The following is a 21,174-nucleotide window of genomic DNA, read 5'->3' on the forward strand; positions in this document are numbered from 1 at the left end:
CTGCAGCTAATCCCAGGATATTGAGCAGGATTCCTGGGATGAGGCTTTGCTCCTTTGCTTTCCCAAGTGTGACGATGAAGAGCGTAGGGGGGATGTGGGAAGATGGTGGATTTGGGGTCTTTTTCTCTTCGCAGTCCCCATTGTAAGGAGAGTTTTCACAGTTTAGGGGCACAGTGTCTGGGATTCTCTGTCCACTGAAGTGAGTCTTTTTTTGGAGGGGAGGGAGGCAGCCAAGCAGTGCTGGTCTCTGAGGATTAAACCCACTGTGATAATCAGGATCAGTTCACAGTGTCCTCGAAGGGGGTCTTAGTCTGTGTCCAGCAGAGTAGGAGAGAGGACGCCGCTGTCCTGTGTATTTTCTGGCTCTCTCCACATCCCCCTCATATCCTAATGACATTAGCTCCTCTTTTCTGTGCGTCAGTGTGTCTAACTCCTCAACTATGAAACCTATTCAGATCCTGCATTCAGTCATATCTAGTTTGGCTTTACAGGCTATGCTGCCAATACTTCTGGGAATAAGTGTAAATGAAGTGATTCTAAAACACGTTTTGCATGTTTTTACTTTTGTAGAGTTAATGGGCTCCAGGATTTTTTCTCCCTGTTTGTTTATTAAAATGGAAAGAAGAGATAAAATCATGTTGAGGTTGAAGTAGCTGGATTTATGGAAGTTTCCAATCAGACATCCTGTTTTTACTCATGATTCTTCTTGCATATGTAGTTTTTCCTGCGAAACCTTTGTGTTGTATCTTTTTTTTTTTTTTTTTTTTTTTTTTTAAGAAAAACCTAAAATTACACATGCAGAGAAAAAGGATGCCATTTTGTTGGCAGCCACATCTGCTTTTCATATTTATCCATAACCCATTGAATCTTCAGCAACAAGCTGGAAACAAAAGCTCAGGAAATGGGTAGAGCTGAATAAGACCGTCACTGAGCTCATACAATGGAGGGTACATTGATTCACGCATATCCAGGTGCCGCAAGTATCTAGAAATAAAGCAGGAAAGTACACCCTTTTGACAGAACCATTGTTTTCTGTTCCAAGCAGAACTTAAACTGCCTTCTTACAAATCGGGTAAAAATTTGCGTTTCCATGATGCTGTAACATAATTAAAAGGTCTGTCATGTCTGAAATTAGCAGCGGGTTCTTCTTCTGAAACCCGTTCTTCCAAGTCATATCTACAGTAAGAACTTTGACAAATGTTGTTTGCCTTGTGCTGGTACTAAGATACGAGTGCTGACAACTGCAAGAATGCAGGCGAGCTGGTGATCAAGTCTTGCACACGCACAGACAAGGCAGTTCTCTGCACAAAGGCCAACAAATAAGCGCTTTCATATCTACCCTCCCCCCTTCTCTTTTGGACAGTTGAGGGGTTGTATGGAAAGCAGGGTTGGGGGCATGGTGGTGGTGGGGTTCACAGGGTAGTACTGGGAAACCAGTGTGTTGTTGGATTTCATGGTTTGGAGTTTGCTTTTTAGACTTTGAGATAAAAATCAGTTTGGATGTAAAGTCTTTATCTTTTTCACATCTTAATCCACGCTCTTTATGTGATCTGTGCTTAAACGCTGCCCAGTGATGCCAAATTGTCACATTAGTGAGGCGACATTTACATGTTGAGCTTTGAGTGGTAAAGCTGACTGGAAAAGAAAAAAATAAATCATGCATTCCCCTTTTAATTAAATGAAATTTATTTCCCAGTGTCTTTTTTTTTTTTTTTTTTCAATGGTAATATTTTATTAAATCATAATAGCACAATCTTGGTAGAAGTAAATATTTATTGAAAGCTTTCAATTTTACCGAAAAACAAAATCCTAATATTTGAACACAATTTTTTAATTCAGTTGCAGAGAATCAAATGTAAATTGTGTACTATTCCTAAATAAAGTATTGTTGTGCTGCATGTTTCCCAAAAAAAGTCTTAAGCTCTTCTGGCAGACTCTTGGTTTCAACAGACCCTCTGTAGTCAGACAGTGTCTGGCTGCGTCCTTTAGCAAGGAAAGGATTGGTGTTATTCGAACACATAACAGCTATTTCTCTTCCCCTCACAACAACTCCACTTTTCGGGACGCTTCCAGACCCACAAAAAGCCTGGCAGGTTTTGTTAGTGCTGCTCTGTTTTCATACTTTTACATAATTTTGTAACAAACAACACTGTCAAGGTCATTAAAATAAACCATTACATTTATATCATATTGCCCCTGTTTAACTGTAATGGATTGAATTAACAGTTCCTCCTTTGGGAAAGTAAACTAAAGGAAAAAAAAAAAAACCAAACATTGCAAATTATGTAATATGTTATTGTTTCTGCTTCTATAAGATTCAGTAAAAAGCCACATACGTGCACCCCTCATTGTTCTACTCGTGTCCCTGCCATTTCTTGTTCTTTTACATCTCTGCCTCTTGTGTCTCACATACATCCTCTGTGCTCTTTCTGTTGTTTGTGCACATGTAAACAAAAATGAGATCAAACACATGCCTCGGCGAGATGAATGTATTTTTCTCACTATGAGGTAGATTACAGTAATATGAGAAATGTTCAACTCCCTAATCTTTATAGAAAGTAATTTGTCTTGAACAGTGGGTCTGTAACTTGAACATAGGTGGGATAGTTAAATTGGAATGTGTTTCTTTGTCTTGCTGCCCCCTTCCATTGATAATACCTCTCATCATCATAGTAAACAGAAACCTTATATCTCTTTCAGTCCCACAGCATGGTATTTCATATTCTTATGACACTTATTCCCCCACATAATATATTTTCGATTAAAGTCTGTGGTGTAGAACTCCTTCCATGGTGACTGCATCCTGCATGCAGCTGAAAATGCTATTTTTCATCTTGTAAAGGTATTTTTTGCTTTATAATTCCATACTTTCTCCCATAGTGGAAATAACAGGGACGGTCAGCTTCAGTGTTTGCCACTGTGATGCACAGCTGCTGCTGTACTGACGCTTTATTAATGGGATTCAGGAGCTCATCTGAGCGTTCCGATAATGGAACAATGGAGTATCCTGCTTTGACAATACTTCATTTCTGAGATGCTACAATTGATCACCAATTCAGTTGCTAACTGCGGAAAATTGAATTTCTGGCCCTAACATTGTTCGCTAACCACGGTGCCGATGAGATGGCCATCCAGATTAATGATAATGGGAGACTGAGATGGCTTCTGAGACGGCTTGTGAATTTGATTAGCTCTAGACGGTTATGGAGACAAAGAGCAGTCAGACTCTTATGTGGAAGTACTTAATGAAAACCCTGTATGGAAGGTAATTGGGAAATGCTTGTATGGCTGCATGCACTTCTCAGCTTACTGTAGTCTATTTCACTTGCTTTTAGACATGCACACATACACAGAAATTCATCTTCATTTTCTCTAGTTGAATTATCTTGTTGGAAAGTAAACACACAAAGAGACATTGTATATCAGTTTTTCTGTGCGTCTGATGCGCAATTTCATACCACTGACTATTCTAGCTGGATGTCAGCAGTGTAGTCAACCATTACCAATTAAGAATTGGGTCATGTTTCTTTCCTCTAGCCCCTCATCAAACTGAGATGGACTGACTGAGGCTATTGAATAAAAGGATAGTGTTAAACGTCGGCTGCCGTGTTTGACATGGTGGTGCATGTATCCCTAGCTGTTGATGTGCTTTCGTCAGACAGTAGATACAAGTGTTTCATAGCTAAATGTGAGCGACACGGCTATTAATAATTTACTTTCAAAATAAAATGACTATATATATAAATATATCAATTAAAACATTTGTACTCATTTTCATGCATTTATGCCAAAACCCTGTGAAGAAGAATGACACTGAACATTAAACGTGTTTAATTACACCTTTGTGATGAGAGGTGGGAGGAAGTTAAATCCCTGTTGCCTAATCGTCTGTGCTCCTTAAGTCAAAAGGCATATTTTCAAACATACCCTCCCTATGTATGCTGTAAATCCGCACTTATTGACAGGCACAACTGCAGTCAGCAGTTCTGAGGAGTATACAACTGTGACAAGTTGCAGGAAGCAATTGTTGGCATGAATTGTGGGTAAATTTAGCTGTTCTGTTGGAACAGAAGATACACTGCAGAGAGAAGGGTGTTGGTGGCTGAAATGAGATGATAGACTGAGAGAAATTAACTAAAAAAAAGATTTTGTCATACATATTTATTAGTTAGGTTTTAACATTGTCATTAGACACAACAAAATTAAATAAGTTTGTAAGAAAAATCTTTCAGGATTTTTGAGTCACACCTCATATTCAGCATTGTTCTTCTGTAACATTATTAATATCTTTTTGAGCCTTCATTGATAATAAACTTGTTAGATTTTAGTACCATAAGCATCCAAGGTTAATTTACTGGATGAGAAGGCCATTATAACACTCCCTTTAGCAATTTTTTTTCATTGGCCTATTTTAAATCCCCCCCTGAAAACAGATGTTAATTAGGAACACGAAAAGGAGAAAAATTCCAAGGCAAGACACCAGCTTTTGGAGTGAAAAAGCACAAATGCATTTGCAATACGTTTTCTTTTTTTTAAAGTGCCAACCTGGACAGCATGGCGTTCTACTAATTCATTTACTTGGGACATTATTAAAAAATAAACACAAAAGAAGGTATTTGTGAGGTTAAACCTGCTTCCAATGAACAAAGAGTGAATTTGAAATGGGAATTAGTCAATGAAAGGGAGCTTGTTAATGAAATGTGTGAACAGAATGAAAGACGAAAGCATATGATTTCCCTCCTGGAGAAAGGTTAACGACTGTATGGACCAGAGCAGGTGCCTCGTGGATGAATGAATGCTGCCAACACATCAACATGTTTCAGACGCCATGTTCCGCGTATGTCAGGAAATGGTGAGATGTGCAAAAAACTACTTTGCATGGATCTGTGCACAGTTGATCTGTTTATGTAACGTGAAGACGTTAACACACATTCACGAGTGCTGGCTATGAAGCGCACACACATGTACTCTCATGACATGCAATGCTTGTTCTCACTGAGAATGCAGTGCAGTCTCACATAATTATAACAGTTAAGAACAAAACACTTGATATAAGTTCTTAAATGCATGATTCTGTCAACATATTCCCAACGTCCGCCGTCGTTTCCAGTTCAGTGATGGTCTGTATGTCATCAGACTAGTGTCCCACAGCAGCGGAGATCCAAACTGTCTCAGATCTTCTTGCCTCCTGTTGCACAGCTTCAGCAGAGACACTGCCCTCACCTGTCCACCTCCTCGTCCTTCGCTGTTGATGGTGTCCATGATGATGATACTTTTTACTCTTTGTTAAATATTTTGGCAGGAAGTCAGAAAGTTTCTGATGATGGAAGCTCCATCATCACTGAACCTCTTCCTGAGGCTGCAACACTTATTTTTTACAGTAGCTTTGTCGTTTACTTGATTTGGACCGTGATGGTATGACGTGACATTCGCATCCCACTGCGTTTGTGCATGGGGACTTTTAGTTGCTTGCAGTAGTGTTTGCTGGTTTTTGTTTTATTTTAGCATTGATTACACCCCACAGCATTCTGTGTATTTGTTTTAATAAATCATTTATTGTTTGTAAACAGCACTGGATTGCACTTCACAGCCTCTTGTTTAGAGACCACAGCATTGTCAGTGGAAGTGCAACATGCAATTTTATTTTCGAATCAAATCAGATAAAAAAGAAAAAAAACAAAAACATCTCTCATCCTAAGGGTTAAATAATTCTGTTCCAAAGTTTAAGTTCATTGTTTCCATAAAAACTGTCACTTTTTAAACCAAACAAGCACTAAAGCAGAATAACGCAGATTACTGCAAAACTATAATATTTCAGTAGATCTGAACACATTCTGAACAAATGCAAAGCATGCTGGGAAAGCATCTTCCTATCGTCAGTATGCTAAAAGTGTGTGCCGGCTATTTCATCTTCCCTCTATTTCATTCAACCATATCAGATTCATAGATAGTTAAATATATAGAAATATGTTTCTGGTGTGTTTCTATTATTTGGTCTTATTGTAATTTGCATATTTATTAATGGGAGGAGACGAGGTGGTCCTGGAGCTGTGCTCAGTTCCATATCAGCTGCGATGTATGAGGAAAAGATGTGCAGGAACAAGTGAATGATTCATAGCTGATGTTTTTGGGCGCACGCACTTTTCCACTTTTGGCCGTCCAACATCTTTCAGTATGAAAGCGAAACAATCCTTAATACATGAAGTCCCAGGAGAGTCTTCCTCTTTCTCTCTTCTGAGCCTGAACCTCAAGATAGTTCTCTAAATTGAAGACTTTTTGAAAGAAAAAAAAAAAAACTCCACTAATATCGAGCTTTCAGTTTTTATATTCTTTTCAGTGCCAGATATGTTTATATTGAAGCATAAGGCTTATCTTGCAGCGTTTGCTTTTCTAGTTTGTAAAAGACTTTGTTCTGTTTGGATATGTCGAAGCAGCCCTTAAAACAACATGCCAAATGGGACTATGGGGATGGCAGAATAAACTGATGAAATTTTTCACTGCTGGTCCTCTTATTTTTTTTTTTTTTTGTTGTTGGCTTTTGATTTTGTTTTTTATATTGGATCAGCTGCTATAGTCATCTGCATTCAGCCTGGCGACTGCTGTGGGTAATGTCCAGAGTATTCAGGAATTCTGTGTATTTGTGAAAATGGCTTCAAGGTGTAAACATAATCCTTTCTGTGACCAACTTATACTTCCATTAGCATATGGTCCCAAACACTGCTGTACTGTGCCAGCAGTGATTTTTCTTTCTGTGCTCAGCTTTTGACATGCTCTCATGCTCATGACTTCATCACTCTTTCCTCACATACACACGTTAGTGTCACAATACAAGACAGGTAGTGGGAAAAGGCTCTTTGAGGAAAAGAAAAGTATTGTAAAGACCCATGGCATGTTTTTGGATTTCATAAATATTATTCCCCAGTCAACACTTTGGATTTACCATTTATTATTATTATACTGATTCAATGAAAGAAAAAGAAAGACGGACATTTATATGATGCCAAGATGGATGCTGAATTTACCACCAACATGAAAATATCCTGTCATATTATCTCAATTTCTTCTCCATCATATATGTGAAATCTACATTGCTTCTGTTCCACTGTCAAAAACTTTGCTCCTCTGACTCCCCCACACTGTCTAAAGTCATGCTAAATTATTTTGATTGTTCCTGACATGGAGATGAATATACATCCACTGTTGTGTGCTTTTTATTAGAACAGTGATTGATTGAAGGCAGGAACCACAATCATAAAGGAGTTTTAGTTTACATGTCAGACCATTTTGCATATTTTACCAGTTTAACTTCTCACACAATATTTTCTGTAAATGAGCAACTGTGACAAAGCTTGAAAAGCAAGTGTCCCTTTTCCATCTTATGACATGTATTCACGTCTTCATTAGTTTGTTAGTTTCTATTTTCTGTCTGTGGTGCATTTGCCACTCGGTCCATTTATGCCAGAGTTTGTAAGACGTCCTTGCTTTTTCTCAGCCTGTGATCTCTTGGTAATTTTACATATTTTGATCTTGTTGTACTTGTCATTTCCAAATGTACATTTTGATTGTGGAGAAGTAAAGAGAGTTTGAAGCCTTCATTTTAGCAACATACAACGTTGGCATATTTTTCGTGAGTGCGAATTTATTTGCTCATACAGAGTTTAAACTTAGGAACTGTTGCATCTATGGCCAAGATGAATATTTTAAGCAGAAGCAAAAACACATTTTTGGTTAAAAGGATATGTCAAAATTTTTTGAATCTGTAGATGTTTTCACATTAGAGATACCATCTCGAGAGTTTGGCACAGTCTCTTTCTTTTTATTTGCTGGAGTAACTTATGCACCTTGGTAGCTGTGTCTGCATACTACTTCCAAGCACTCAAAAGCCAAGTAAATAAAGTCACAGTGAGGAAACACCTCTAAAGCTTTGCTCTGATCCTTTATTCCTTCTCACTCCAGCTGGCCTCAGTGCTCGTTCTGAGGCCAGGAACATTCACCCCAGTTTCCACGTTGGCAGGGACTTGTTGTCTCTTCCACAAAAACACTCTCACAAAGTACTGTATGGCGTCTGGGGTACAAGGCTTCTGGGGTTTCGCTTACGTCTTGGCCCACCTCCACATCAACCCAATTGCAAACCAAAACTGACTCCATAATTCATCCCAGCCAAGCCAACAAAAACGTAAATAAAGAACAAAAGTTGTCTGTTCTACACATATCACAGGGCCTCATAAGGAATAGAGCACTCTTAAAACTGATCCTGCTGCAGGCCTAACCCCGACCATTTCTCTCCACTCCATTTTCTAAAGCAACAGTACAAGGCAGTCCGCCACGGTCTTTTCACTCGCCTTATCTCACATTGGCAGACATTGGGTCTCCCCATAGTCTGGACTTCTGTCTGAGCCAAAGCGCCCTGTAGCCTGACTGTTTCTCTCATCTGCACAGCCGACCCGTTATTCAGTTAGCCTCCAACTAATTGACTTTAATTTGTCTTTTGTGTCCTCCTACAGAGATGTGTACCTTTTAAATTTGTCGGTCATTGCAAGTGTCAATTAAAAAAGGTATCGCCCAATAAAATCAGTGAACAACTGATGTTAATTAATATTGGAGAGTTATTGTGTGTGGTATGGGTCCCGGCATGGCTCTCAGCACTTGATAACCATTTGGGCATGCAGTTTAAGTGCCAGCTTGGAGGCTGAGACTAATGAAGCTCATCGGCTAAAATGAAGCCAGTCCGTGAAATGGCCTCATCAGGTACATTATCGTCATACAATGAGAACATTAGCACCTTCATTTGGACATAGTCACACTTTCTTTTTTTCTACTTAATACCATTAAAATCACAGGACACAAAATTGTTAATGGAAATCTAATGAGTATTTAATGAAACCTGCATAAAACATCACCAATAAAGTAATATGTGGTGCACACTGTTTGCCTCGTGTTTTAAATTACAGTGATTGTCCCCTAATTAGTGGTCACTTTGGTTATTTTTCGGTTTATTGTTCTTACCGCTTGTCTATAAGACAGTTTATTGGATACTTATTGTTATTTTTAATTGGTGAAAAAACTGACAATATTGTTTTTGCTGCCCCAATCATAATCTCTTATAGCTTCTTGCTGCAGCTTCTGAAATGAAATGCAATAACTATTTCAGTATGAAATATTGTCAGAATTATTGCAGACTGAATATGGTGTGTCGAAGCTCTTGACGGGTCTTTGAGAGAACTTAGTCGACTGCTTATTACACAAATTAGAAATCATTTCTTGGCCTTGTTCAAATTTATTTGATTAACTTGAAAGGATGTTTCCAATATTGTACCAGCAGCTCAACTTTGAAATATTGAAACACTGTAAAGTTTCTTGAAGGTTCCTTATTTTGAATGTTTGCAACTGGTTGATGGTTTTCAAATTTTCTTTTTTCAATGCCTGGTACACTAAAATAGTTTTTCTAAAGCCTATGAGCACATATAAAATTACTGATTGCATTTTTATTCACCCATTTTAAAGTGAGTGAACTAATTCAAAAGAGATTTAGTCACTTTGTGCTAGGAGTTTCACAACTGAGGGCATAGAGATCCCTTGGCTGGAGGGGTTTCGCCTCAGATGATTTTAGTATAAAGAGACACGTGTTTGGAAGGTCCATCCACTGGTTAATCATTGTTCCTGGCCACCACTGAAACATGAGGACAAAAGAACATACCCTGGATCTCAGTTAAATACATAATCAAGAAGTGAAAGGAATATGGCATATGTAAGACCAAGCCGCCCTCACAGAGTGACTGCGCAAGAAGAAGACTGGTGAAAAAGGTCACCTGGAAACTCTGAAAGGAGTTACAAGTTTCAGGAGCCAAGTTTTAAGAGACTCTGCATACAACTGTTTCACCATTAAAAGCTTTATTGGAGAATGGCAACAAGAAATAATTAATCTGAAATCTTGACCAGTTTGCCAAAAGGCATGTTGTGGAAGCAATGGTCAAATGAAAGAAGGCCTTTTGGTCTGATGAGACCAAAATGGAGTTTTTTGTCCATCATACAAAGCACTATTTGGTGGACACCAAAAACTGCACATCACCACAAACACACCATCTCTGCTGTGAAGCATGGTGGTGGAAGCATCATGCTGTGAGGATGCTTCTCAGCAGCAGGCCCCGGAAGGCTTGTAAATGAATCCAGCAAAATGTAATGATGTCTGCATTTTCCTTACACTCCTTCAGGACATATCCTGCAGATCACTTTTTATTTATTTGACATCTTATCGTTTATGTTCGTTTTCTCACAAGCACGCCCAAACCTAAATCATCTCTCACGAAACAAAGAATATTATGTCTCAAGTTAACATAACTTTAATTTTATAGCCTCTTCCAGTGTGGTTAATGGTCTGTCACTCTGTCCAAGTTTTCCTGTCCTACAATTGTTTAATTTAGTTTAGGATCTCCTCTCTGCACATTTTAGCCTGGTTTCTCTCATTTTCTGTTCCTCAATAATTTATTATACCCCCATCATAGTACAAATGAAGCAGTCTGACTGTATTGTGTACTCAAGCACTTGAGCATCTCAGCAATAGATTTCTTTACCACAGACAATGTTCGATGTCTCTCTCATTTCACAAGTGCTAAGAGAGGATCCTAGCTCCTTTGTCAGCAGCCTCTGGAATCTGTTGTAAAACCTAATTACTCTCTCTTAAGTGACAGTCATCAAATGGGGCTCTTTGTCTTGGTTGAGTATCTGTTCAATATTTCATCCATTTGTTCTTCTGATTGGCACTCACCAGTAATGTTTCCACTAGCCCTCTAATAATGATGTATCTTTCTGTTGTAATCACAGATCCTATTGTACACACTCATGTATATTTCAGTTTAAAAATGAAAAAATAGCCTTCTGCCTCTAGTTTGGAAGATGCTCTACATTTTATTTTCCATGTTCTTATGGCTTTCTGTAAGATTTTTGTAAGTTAAAAGGTACAGCTTGTGACTGGCAGAGAAGGAGCAACATAAACGTAAACACAGCAGGGTTTATATTATTTAATGGTGCCTTATGTAGGGATTTGTCTTATAAGCACTGCAGCTTGAGGCTCTATTGACCTTGTACATCATATGACTTTATTTGTCATTATTCCACACACACATTATTCTGAGTCAGACTCGCCTGCTTTTTTTTATACATTATTGGCACTTATCTAATAAAGTGATGGTCATATACTACGAGTTGCAATTTTCTCATAAAAATATGGTCACATTATTCACCTTCACAGTGTTTAGTATTCTGCCTGAAAACAATTAAATACGGTAGAGGGAGGCCATATTGACTTTCTCTACCAATGTGGTCAGTCAACCACCCTAACCCCCTCCAAGATAAGAAACAATGGCCACCATATTAAAAGTTTCAATTAATCCTCTTCAGAAAATATTTGTATTTCCCAAGGATGTCTTTAGAAAACGTAAACGTAGAACAAACTTGATATTCAAATCACATTTACTTCTAATGGTCATTGAAATGACAAATCTCACAAAGCAAAGAAGCCAGTGGTGATAATACATCTTCTACGCTCTGTCAAATTCATATTAAAGCTTCTCAAATAAACTGCACCTCTGGATAAAACATGGAGTCTGGGGGGATGAGCAGGCAATCTAAGCAAATCACCACCTAGTGCATTTTCACCTTGTAACAGAGGAAGCTGAAACGTAGGTGAATATTGCATTATGACTGTACTCATTAGAAATTCAGCACATTTAACAAGTCAACTGAGGCCATGTGTTTCTCTGTTTCTAGCCATGGGGGTCAGATTTGTGTTGACAGACGGTAGCTTTGTGTGGTAAGGGAGTTGGCGGGTGACCCTAGAAGGAGCACCTGTCCAAGAGTGAACCTGCTGCTTACTATGTAATGCCATTGGGTGGGGTTGGCAATAACCCCACTGCCGTGTTCATTCTCCTCACTCCCCTTTCAACCCAGCCCTATGAGATACATAACTTGCCAGATCCACTCTGTCATCACAGGATTAATTGAGATGCTACACAGCAAAGGCACTGCATCCCTTAGGGTTGTGGTATGTGCATGAATGACATGCACATATGAAAATGGCCCCACACAAACCATGTCCAGTCTCAGATAAGGTCATGGTTTATTTTTTTGGGGTTTTTTTTTTTTTAATTTAGTCACCTCAGGGGACATGTAACAAAATAATCACCTTGGGTGACGGATGGACAGATGTCTCCTTGCATGCTTGTTGTAGATGTGTTTTCCTTTAGCTATATTCATAAAGTGAGCCATTACTTATGTCTGTCCAACCGAATTAGCCCAAACTTTGGCCATCTGGCTCATACTGATGATTTGCATTTGCATAGTTTTTCTTGCAATAACAACTATGTTGTCAGGATTTCCAGATTACCTTCTCTTTGTTCCTAATTCATGCTTCTCTCACAAGGCACCCCATTCATTTGAAAGCATTCAAATAAATTGAGAGGAGAAGGGGGTTACTTATTTATACTAGAGCCTGGTGATACCCTGCCAGAGAGACAATGGAGGTGAAAGATACTAAATGAATTCTGTTGTCCTTTGTGCTTTTGCTAGCTATCACCATAATTTGATTAGTGACCTGGTAACTATGAATGTATGGGATCTCTTCATTCAAATCCATTGGGGCTCCAGGGCCAAGAGTCCATGTTAGAGGGCTCAGCCCCCTTCTAAAGATCCCTGCTCTCACGTCATGTATACATACAACTGGGTGACTAGGTGATTAATGACAAAGCTCGTGGTGCCATTGAAAAGTTCTGGTGACCCTACACAAAAGCCATCACCCTTGTCACATTAGCACCAGTCTGGGAACATTTGGCCGTATGCTGCTGGAGTGCAACACAGGCAGTTTTTTTGCTTTGTTTTCTTGTTAAGATAGATACGGGGGTGCAGGGAATGTCGGCATCCATATTAACATAACCAAAGTTGACATGAAAAAATTGGATTATTTTTGGTATTTTCCTACAAAGTTTGAGGCACTGGTTTGGCCTTTCTGTCACATGAAGTAAAATCCTTTTGACAATTTGTGCAGCATGCTTTTCTCAGTATCCTCTTATTTCATTAGTGCAGTTTCCATGAGTGTATGTCTTCTCTGTCAGTTGTGTCTCTGGCTAATAATAATCCAGCATAATTATGAAATGAAGAATGGGCCTGCCAGCATTCCCAGCAGTGTTTTCTGAAAGTAGAACCTTCCACTGCTGCTTCTTCTCCTCTTCTGCTTAAGTTTGTGCTTAAATGAAATGTCTGGATATTAAAGGAGATAAATTATTAGTAGCCAGAAAGCCTCTGGTTGTATAAAAATTTCATCTGACTCCTGAAGTGCTTTAATTTGTGAGGTGCTCACAATCTTTAGTTTCTTACGGCCAATTTCCACCAGTCTGTGTGTGGTGCGTTCCTGCTGAATCCCAGTTTCTTTCTGACCTCCACCGCACGTCAACTCACACTGGGAGTGTGTCAGACACGCAATGCCTGTAAATGCTGTCTGTGTAACTGAAACATAAATTCACATGTTCTTTAGTAGGTGTCAATGGCAGTTCATAGGCAGCTGACCTAACTGAATGAGTAGTATGCATTTAAAACATGTGCTTATATATTAAGTATATTATTATATATATTAACTGTGATTCTGCACCTGTAGGATGAACATCTCATTGTCCATTGTGGGGAAAAGGGGAAAAAAAAGAAACAAAAAAACCCAATATTGAGACTCCCTGACTAATTTACTTCTAAGCTGGTGTCACCAGGTAGGCTTGTTTAATGATAGAGAATCTACATGCATGCTCTTATTTTTAAATTTACTGAATACTTTATGCTACTCTCATGTTTGATTTTCTGTCTTGTCCTACCTGAATTGCTAAAATTGTCATGTTTTATGCTCTTCAAAAATAGACACAGTATGCATGTTTGGTGCTGAGGAGCAATGAGGCACTTCTGGGACAGTCATTATATAAGCTTCTAACACGTGCCAGGGCATACCCGGCATGAGCCAAAATGGCAACGATTAGCTTTGGAGTCTGTGGCGCACATCCTCAGGGTGGAAATTGGCCTTTAGGTAGTGGAAAAAAAAGAGTGTGAGGAAACAGTATATCAATTAATAATGTTAATTTTCAGAAAAGACAACTGCCAAACCGAGATCATGGATATGTAGATGGTTTTTATTTTATAAACTTCTACTCGCTTTGAGATCTTCTTTCTACAGGAACTCTGAGGTGTCAATTAATAAGCCCCAGTGCTGTCTTCCTTGTCTACAGGAGGCTGATTTCACTGCTGCTATCACCTTTAATAAGAGTTTTTGTTAAAGACATTTGTGGCAGGAGTGTAACCTTTAGCACTTCAGCCTGATTGTGATTCTTGTCATTCTCACGACACTAACAACACATGGAATGTCTTATGAATTTTCCCAAGATATTTTTATTTTACTTTTCAACCTTGCAGTAAATTAAGTTACTGAACCTGCAATTAGGAACATCCGAAAGCGCAAACATAAGTTCTAGGACATGACACATGCAAATAGCATGCCGTCTGGTTGCACCGCCCGTCTGAAACTAAATTGTGAAGAGCATTTTATTTTAGGCTTAAAAAAATTACCCAACAAACACACCCTTGCAAAAATAAATAAATCCTGCTCTGCTACCAGCTTTTATGCACAAATGTTTCTTGTCACACTTGATCAATTTGGTCTGTTTGCTCTGCAGCAACTGAAACACTTTTGTGTTTACATACATTCATAGCCAAGTTTGTCAGAGAAATGATGTATGTTGAATGGTTCGAGGAATGCTTTCACTTGACTGTAGTAACCTGTTGGTTATATCAGCACCCACATCTGGTCTATACCAAAGTTATTTTGAAGCATGACTCCCTAGACTGAATGGAGCTGCTCTTTGCAGTGAAAACTGTGATGTATGTTTGAGATTTTAATGACAGAAAAGTTTTCAGAGTTTTACAGACTATTATAGGTTAGTTAAATATAAGGGATGGTTGGCATAAACAACATAGATCTAAAAATAATCACATGGGTTTGCGTCAGGCCTGGGAAGGACTCAAGTATACCATACTTCTCAATTTAACATGAGTCATGAGAACATCAGAATCCATTTGGGTTCCCATCTTCATTATGAGGTTGAAATCTCCATTCAACACAGCTCTTGCTAAAAAAAATAAATAAATAAATAAAAAAAATCCTTTTCTGATTACTGTCTTGCAAGGTGATAATGAAATGCAGATTTACTTAGTTACTCTGTGAGGTTGACTACGTTTGGCAATAATTTGTAATAATAATACAGCCATAGTTTGTACCATCTGACACTTAAAACATTTAAAAAAAATAATAATCCAGTTAGTGTCATTATAGAAAACTTTACAAAAACGTTTTGTATTTCCACATGGCTGCTCCAATATTAATCACAATTAACGTTCAGAGTGACAGTGCTAGATTTTTATGAGTTACCTGACTGGAAACAAAGATAAATTTTAAGTGCAGGTAACTGTTTACCTTGTGTGGCTGTTTCTCTCAGTAAAGCTACATTGGTAATGACTTAGCAGTCCACATCCCAAAATGACCCAAATGATCACAGCTTTTTTCTTTATCATCTCATCTAGTCAACAGAAGCTGAAGAGATTGTTTTTAAGTGTGTATTACTTGCTTGAATTATTTGATTATTGTGTCAATGAACTGGTTACAAACATCAGGGTTACAATACATGCTTAGAAATGCACATGGTTCCCTTGCCAGATGTTGATTTAAGCTCCTGGAGTGTCATAGCATTTATAGAGACACACATTGCCCTGCTAACTTGAGCAGGTTTTAAGCGGTGGTGAGTTTAGGATTACAGTGGCTTACATTCCTTGACCTACCCCTCCCACATGCCCAGTCTTCCCCTCAATTGAAATAGATTCCACTGATTTATTTAGAAACTAAAAAAATTCTACTTAATCCTTCCTCTGCTTTCATTCCTTGCCTTTTATTTCCCATTTAGATTTTTAGAGTTCCTAAATGGAAAATGAACCCCCCCCCCCCCCCCCCCCCCACACACACACACACACACACACACACACCCCAATCACCCCCTCAATGGGGAGGAAATGAGTTGTGGGAGCAGATTCCACTCACACAGAGATCTCAGTAATCGTGTGGCTGTGTGTCATCAGCAAACCACAGCGCTGGCAGCTTTTAATTAATCTTATGTCCCACCACCCTCCCTTGCCCAATGGTGGCTTCTCCCCTAAACTTTGTCTGATTTCTTTTTCTTTTTCTTTTTTTTTTATCTGTGTTTGACAGTGTCAGTGTGTGTTTAGATGCATTAGCTGGGGCAATTTCTCCATTTACAGTTTTTCAGCCAATTTCAAGTTGTGTGCAAAACTAACAGCAACAGAAAGATACTTCTGTCACTTTTCTACACCTCTGAAAGTGGGATGCAGCCTGCTTAATGCTCTTGTGTCCCTCTCCAAACCTTTGGAAAAGATGATAAACAATTTGAGACCGATTCGATGTGACATCACACCTTTTGTGGTGCGCTGCTCAGTCAGTCATGGGTATCCCCCCATTTTAATGCACCATTATGCTCTTGTGATGGAATGCTGTAGGATTGTGAAGCCATGAGGCCTTAAAGTGACAGTCTTCTCTTTGTTGCACTCTGATGAGACAAGATGTATTTATAATCCTAAAAATTGACACCATTGAATAAACTACTTGAAGAAGCAGAACATGGCTACCCTTGAATGGATGTCTACATGCCAGCTGCTGAACACCAGAGTACCTCTCTTTTTAGTGAATGAAAGACAGGATAGACTTCTCTGGAGAGACGCATTGAGCTCTTGACCGAAGGTCAGACTGTCTAAAGGGTAATGTTAGATCTGCTGTGGCTGAAATTCTGCCCTACTGAAAGATCACAAGAGAACAAAGTCCAGCTTATGAATGTGTGAAAATCAAAGCATCAGTATGTAATTGGTTCAGTTTAGATTGGCCATCTCATTACATCAGTGATATTTAAAAGACTTGTTCAAGAAAGTGCTGCTTGATGCTCAGCCTGTGATGTTTTCTCTCATTCTAAAAAGTCTTGATTATATCAGGTTGCATCTTTTTCTACATTTCACACCTGTGAATAAGATGGGTGCAGATGCACTTTGGAGTTACAAACCTTGGCTTGCTTTCAGTAATACTTGGCTGTAGCAGGTATTAGATTTACAAAGTGGGCTAAACTTGCATGCGATTAGACTGTCAACGTCGGGAAATAATGAGCTGCAGACAGAGCCACATTGGCATGCAAATACTGTACTGACATTCAGAGCTGGCTTAACATAAATGAGAGAGGAGAATGGATCGAAAGGGAGCTTTAGCTTTCCACTGCAGAGCCGCAAACCTGCTGGGGCTAATGGACAAGTAGGACTCCTCAGAACCTTTAAGAATGAAATGATTATTCCCCTGCATCAGACTTTGTAGACAAATGAGACTGAGGGTCGATTAAGTTCTAAGGGGGACGTAGCGTTGATCTCATAAAGGGCATCAGGAGATGCATGGCCTCTTACAAGATCATTTAAACCACTTAATGGAAGACAGGAATTAATGGCTGCCACAGAAAAGAGTCAATTATATGGATATTTTCATAACATATTGCATATAATTCATAGTGTAATGGCATCAACACTAATCAGCCCTTTGGTTTTGTTTTGGTTATTGCCCGTTTTAAATTAGATTATTGACTCTGCATGTTTTGGGTGTGCAATAAGTTGCTGTCTTCATACACTGCAGTAGAAGTGTTGCCATTATCTACTATTGTTGGGTGGCATAGTCTTGATGGTGGTGCCTCTTGTTAATTTATATTAATGCCAGCCAATTTCGAGTTGCGATGGATATATGTGCATGCCTTGTGCTCTCAGGCAAAAAATTGGATTCATTAAGAAGACGGAGGAGCTGGTTAAGTTTTTTGGCCTTGTGGTTTCAGGTCACTGAGTAATGTGAAGAGATGGAGAGGGTCCTGGCCTGGAGGCTGGGGGGAGCTAGTCAGAGATGGAGGAGAGAGGACAACACCCCCACATAGGGCCACATCACTCACACTGACACATTTCACACCGTACAATGTTTTCACCTCTCTGCTCTTTTACTGCCAGAACAGATTGTGCTTGTGACCAAGAGCAGCAATGTCACATATGACAATCGAGGGACAGCTGGGAGGAAGGGAAGTGATGACTTCAGGTTATTTTGCTTCTACATGTATCAATCAATGTAACCATGCATCAGTCAGCGTGACTGTTGATGCTAATCGTAGTTGGTGTGTGCACAGGTTCACAGGGAAGCACAAGTAATCATAACGACTGTAACATTCGGAATTACACACACAAACAAAGCACAGTCACAGATGCAGATATTCGCATGAGTTGTCGTGAGCCTTCTGTCAAATGCAATCATGACTGAATGATGAAGATGGCTGAAAATGTAAAAAAAAAAAAAAAAAAAAAAAAAACATCCGGTCCTTCTGTTTAAAAAAGAAAACCTAATTTACTTTCCTTTTCTCATGCATAAAATCTGCACTGTAACCTTTAACTTTTCAATCATTTTAAGATTTTATTGTAAATTTGTTGCTGGCTTTTACTATTTTTAATGTGTTCTTTGCACCATCTGTAACATTTTTAATATTTTACATAAAGCACTTTGAATTTTCTTGTGCTATACAAGTAAACTTGCGTTGCCTTGCACAGATGTGGTACCATGCCTTACATGTCCAGTTTGTTTTAATTCTGGCACAATTCAGTCATTTATGTCAAGAGACAAGGGAATATAAATGTTGAAGTGCCAGTTCCTAGTTTGGACCCATGTCCTCATGCAGGATAAATGGGTAAGTTTGTCTAAATGTTTCAGTATTGCTGAATGGGGAGAGGACCGCATGCATTGAAAGTAAGCAAAGAGAGCATTCACAAGCCTGTTTTTGGCTGGTACCTTCCAGATGAAAACATACTTTGAAAACATACTTTGTATGTACTTTGTTTTAGATTTGATGTTACAGCACCAGAGCTTGTGGGAGGCACCGTGGCCTCAGTTTGGCTTTCGACATCAGCATTGCTCACCACTGAAAGGTCATTAAATTATGGTTGTCTTTGATTCGCATTCTGTGTCCAATAAGATGGGAGGTTGAGGGAACCGCAAGCACCCCTTTTATTTTTGCTTTGAGCATGTGGTTGTTTTTGATATGCTGACATCTATGTTGAATACGCTTGTTTTCCAAAAAGTTTAAAAACAGCTGGCTTTTATTTTGGTCCCAACTCCTCTATAACAAAATGTACAATCTGCTCGGGTTCAACAAGCCATCTTCTCCGTTATTAAGTAACAGCATATTTAACTTTGATATTCTATATTATAGACAAGTTTCTGTTGATGTGGTCTTAGCCTGGTGCAACAAACCTCTTTTATAGCACAATAAATTATCTCATTTTAACATGTCAAATAAAATTGATCTAGCATCTGACTTGAAAATACATATGTAGAAAGTGGAATTGATTCTCTAGTAAATCATTGGCTCGCCTTCACAGCTTGCTTTTTAAAGCAATATATTAGTGAAACATTTGACTCTTCAGTGCTTTCTCTGTAGTCTGTTACGAATGCTGTGCAAGAAATGCCATAGGGTCTTTCTTAAGCAGAGCATTATCATCGTAGACCCGTTGCCCATCAGTCTATGTTGATGGGCTGTATTTTGTGGGCATTGATATGCTTCAATTTTTCATCTCTTGTGATCCTTGAACTAAGTGTGACCTGACCTCACTGACCTCGTATCATTCATGGGGCACATAGCCTGTACTTTTTGATCCTGCTAATGGTGCTGATGGAGAAAAACCATGCGCAGCTACTGGGAGAGGTGAGGTCATCCAGGAGGGCTTTGATCCGAGCATCTATAGGAATGCAAATGTGACCGGCTGCCTGACCAGTTCTTTACAATAGGCATAACAGAAGCTTGGAGCAGACAGTGCAGCTGCCCCCATTAGCTTTTCATAAAAGAAAAACATCATTAAGTTCTGTGTGTGCCACACAGGTGACAAATGCATCAGACAGCTTGTGTTGTTTAGGGAGTTATCTGACCTCAGTGGGAGCATGAGAGTGATTAAGGAATTGTTTAAGAGGACCGATGGGTCAAGGGACACAAGTAATAAGTGAGGTCACATAGGGTTCCATCAATTTTGTTGCATACTTTGATGAGCCAAAATGCATCAAGCTGCTCTTTTTAACATGCTATTTTTCACTTAGTCAGAACAAAAGGATGCTCCTTTTGTGGTTTAGCTGGGCTGTAATTTTTCAGACAAGCGACTGAATATCTGAGCATGGCTTGCTCATCCTCCGAATGTTTTGGTGATCATCATACCTCAGTTACTACAAACCCATTTCCTTCAGCCTAAAAGGCATAAATTAAACACAAAAAGTTTGGTACATAAAAGTAATTCTAGGTAGGTCATTAACACACTGTTCAGTTCCTTTTGGGCTTAAAAAATAGCAAAAAAAAAAAAAACAAACCAAAAACCTTGGAACATTTCAAGAGGTTATTACCATTACTTGACATTTGGATACTCAGCTCTGTAAAAACTGTAATTTTCCATTCACAACATTTGTAGAGCCATTTAGTTCATCATTAAGAAACTAAATTTTGAGACACAATTTTAGCATAGACAGCCAAGACAATTGTAGAAATGTGATATATTTTTTTTTTGTTGTTGTTTTTGGTTAAGTACGGTAATTTCCATAGATAAGTAGCACATTCATTTCTCTTTTATGCTGTAGAATGCTGCACATTTTATGCTTTTACCACAAAGCTTAGCACTGATGTAAGGCAGAATTTCAGAGTAAGAACAAAAACTATTGACAGCATTCATATGGAAGCTGTTACTGTCCCATATTGTAAAAGTAGACTGTTTACTTTGATTTCCTCTTAATGTGATTTGCACTTAGTGTGCAGAGTAGAGTTACTGTATACTTAAGGTTTGGATCACTTTTGCAGCTTTCTGCAGCTTCCCTTACTGTAATTAAAGCTTTCATAGTGTTAAAAGCTTGTGGGTGCATGCATGTGGCTTTAGATACTTTTTATATTCTTTTTCTATGTATATGCTAAATACTCAAATTATTGTGCTTTTTGTTTAAAACATATAGGCTATAACAGAAGAATATAACTTAAAATGTGTAAACTTAAC

General features: G+C 38.7%; 1 protein-coding gene across 3 annotated transcripts in view; it reads left to right on the forward strand.

The window, feature by feature from the left end:
* macrod2 (mono-ADP ribosylhydrolase 2) overlaps positions 1 to 21,174 on the forward strand; it is a 393,923-nt gene that overhangs the window by 60,734 nt on the left and 312,015 nt on the right. The window lies entirely within an intron of this gene.

Source organism: Telmatherina bonti, assembly GCF_933228915.1.
Source record: "Telmatherina bonti genome assembly, chromosome: 11".
Taxonomy (NCBI): domain Eukaryota; kingdom Metazoa; phylum Chordata; class Actinopteri; order Atheriniformes; family Telmatherinidae; genus Telmatherina; species Telmatherina bonti.